Here is a 3450-nt window from a genome sequence, read left to right on the forward strand (position 1 = left end):
CACACACACACACACACACACAGGACAGCTTCCTGTCTCTTACCGGTTTAATCTGTGTCAATATAGAACAGAATGGAGGCAATCATCTCAGCCAAACTGAAGAAGCTCTGGCACACACACACACACACACACACACACACACACACACACACACACACACACACACACACACACACACACTCAAGCTGATACGCCAATTATTGGCTGAAATACTTCTGTGCTGTCCAAAAAGACAAACAGTGTGTTTAGCAGGGGAATGTTTGTGTGTGTATGTGTGTGTGTGTGTGTGTGTGTGTGTGTAATGAATCTCTCTGGGAGGCGACAACCACAGGAACTAAATTGATCAAACTGAACGTTAAATGCGTTCATGGAGATGATGATGATGATGATGATGATGATGATGATGATGATGATGATGTCGTACATTTTCCACATAATACAACAAAGTCGCCATCTTGGTTTCTTTTCATCGCCATCTTGTATTTTTGCAACCAGAAGTGACACGAGAGGTTGGCCAATCAGACTTCTTCGTTCAACCAGAGGAGCCGCCCCCCGGTGGTCGTTGGAGAGAATGCAGCGTCAACACGTGAAGCTCCTGTGAGCGTGAGCGTTGTGTAGCTCCTGTGAGTGTGAGCGTTGTGTAGCTCCTGTGAGTGTGAGCGTTGTGTAGCTCCTGTGAGCGTGAGCGTTGTGTAGCTCCTGTGAGCGTGAGCGTTGTGTAGCTCCTGTGAGTGTGAGCGTTGTGTAGCTCCTGTGAGTGTGAGCGTTGTGTAGCTCCTGTGAGCGTGAGCGTTGTGTAGCTCCTGTGAGCGTGAGCGTTGTGTAGCTCCTGTGAGCGTGAGCGTTGTGTAGCTCCTGTGAGCGTGAGCGTTGTGTAGCTCCTGTGAGCGTGAGCGTTGTGTAGCTCCTGTGAGCGTGAGCGTTGTGTAGCTCCTGTGAGTGTGAGCGTTGTGTAGCTCCTGTGAGCGTGAGCGTTGTGTAGCTCCTGTGAGTGTGAGCGTTGTGTAGCTCCTGTGAGTGTGAGCGTTGTGTAGCTCCTGTGAGTGTGAGCGTTGTGTAGCTCCTAAAGCAACAACAGCTTCCTACCGTTTATTCTCAGATGAGCTTCTTGTTTCTATCGCTTCAGCTCACGGTTGGTGGAAGAGTTCCTGCTGCTCTCGATGTGCTGTATGATGCACCAACGATGTCACTGCAGAGTCCACTCCAACACACATGGTCCAGGCCTGTGTGTGTGTGTGTGTGTGTGTGTGTGTGTGTGTGTGGCGTGTTTCTGGATGCGTGTGTTTGATCCCGAGCCAAGAATAACACAGCTGTCTGGTTCATGTCTGCGTTTTTGTCAGAACTTATGTAACATCAGCAGAGACGATAACTCAGGTAGCGTCACTACCAGCGCTGCATCGACTGCAAAGATTCATTCAGACGTATCAGCGCTGAATATGAGGCGACAATAAACGATTTGAAAGACTTTGAAATGCAGTGACTGTGCTCTCAACAAGAGACACATCCGTCCATGTCCCTCATTCAGGTAAAGACAATGTCAAAACAGATGCACATAGGTGACGAAGGCCTCCTCATCACAACTACCTCAACATGGATTATCACTGAACGGGCCTTCAGGGCTCAGGACCAGGAGCCCAAAGTGTCAGGATCCAGTGCCAACCAGGTGTTGCAGCGAGAGCTGCAGCGCTTCGGGAAGCTGGCGAGCAGCTTCAGGACTGTGGGTCTGAAGCATGTCCAGTCCTTCAGGAGACAGGTGTTCATGCTCCTCACCTGTCGCTCACAGACGCTGCAGGTCTCCTTCAGGGTGAAACACGAGGAGGGACGCTACATGCTGTACGCTAGCACAGGTAGCATCAGGTGCTCTGAGTGTGGGGAAGTGGGCCACAAGCGGACCGCTTGTCCTAACAGGGCGGCCGAAGGGCCCCCCGAGCCGGGGGCCGTACCGGCGGAGGAGCGAGATCACACCGGAGCTCCGCTACATGACGAGCCGGCGGAGGTCGCTGCTCCGCGGGGGGGCGAAGACCCGCCGACCGAGGCCGAGGACGAGCTCAGCGGACAGACAGACAGTCAGGACGGGGAACAGAGAGATGATTCAGGCGGAGACACAATTACTGATGAGGACTCAGCTGCTCTGAGTCTCACAACAGAGGAAAGGAAGGAAGCAGAGGACAGGAAGGAAGCAGAGGGAAGGAGAGAAGTGGAGGAAGCACTGACAGCAGGAGCAGAGGACGCTATGAGGGAGAGTGGAGGAGGCAGCAGCAACGGGCCGACAGCTGAAGCTGACCACAGTCAGGCTGCTGTGGAGGAGATGGACTCTGACTCTGAAGGTCTCTGTGACCACAACTCAAGGTTATTACCTGGAGATCCGTACAAGATGAAGGAAATGAATAACTTGGATGAAACATTTGGAAAATCTGTAAAAGTTTCAGACTATTTTCCAGACGCAGACACGTTTATTGAAAGTGTTACAGAATTACAGAAAGTGTTTGATGAGGATGATTTAGAGGAAACGTTTCCGTCTGAAGAAGCTCGTGACGAGTCTCAGGAAGCTCAAGAAGAGAGATGAAGGGATGAAGGGATGAAGGGATGAAGGGATGAAGGTCCTCAGAGGTGAAGAACCTCTCAGTGAGTGTGTGATGAGGTGACTCTCTTCATCTTTGTGTTGCTGGTTCTTCTAGCGGTCTACAGCAGCGCTCTGGTTCTGCTACCTCAGCTCTCCTGCAGGGGGAGGAGCCTGACCGGGCTGCCTCGACCCTTTGGCACAGACTGGTAGTCCCGCCTCCACCACGGGGCCTGATCAAAGACATCCAGAGGACAGCTGTGGACGTCTTCTGGTCGGGGCCTCACTGGCTGAGACCTGCGGTGCTGTACCTGCCGGTCCAGGAGGGGGGACAGGGTCTGGTGGTCCAGCTTGGGCTGCCATGGACTGATGCTGCCTGTGTGCTGCTGAGGAGACAAACACCTGTTTCCTGCTTCAGCCCCAGAGGTTCTACCTGGTCCCACGCCGTCTACCGGTCCGTCTTACGGGCGTGGGGGGTCTTCACAGTCCCTCAGAGAGCTGTGAGGACACCGCTGATCAGCATCCGGTCCATCAGGCTGCTGCTCAGGCTGGAGGAGGTCTGTGCCTCCCTGCCAGAGGAGGAGACCGAACACCATGTGACCAACGATGGAGGAGCGAGGGGGTCCAGGTGGACCCAGGTGGATCCTCCCCAAGGGGCTGGTGGTGGTCCCGGTGTAGACCCCCTAACAACGAACACTGAGCTCTGTGAACATTTGGAGTCTGAAGACATTCTGGTCTCAGTCAGAGACGATGCTCTGCTTCTCCACTTATTCCTGTTTTATTTAGTATTTACATTTTGTTTTTTTTTGCATGAATTCATTTTGTTTTAGCTTTTGATCAACTAAACTAAAGATACATTTAAACCTCTCTCTCTCTCTCTCTCTCTCTCT

This window comes from Pholis gunnellus, assembly GCF_910591455.1.
Source record: "Pholis gunnellus genome assembly, chromosome: 20".
Lineage (NCBI taxonomy): Eukaryota > Metazoa > Chordata > Actinopteri > Perciformes > Pholidae > Pholis > Pholis gunnellus.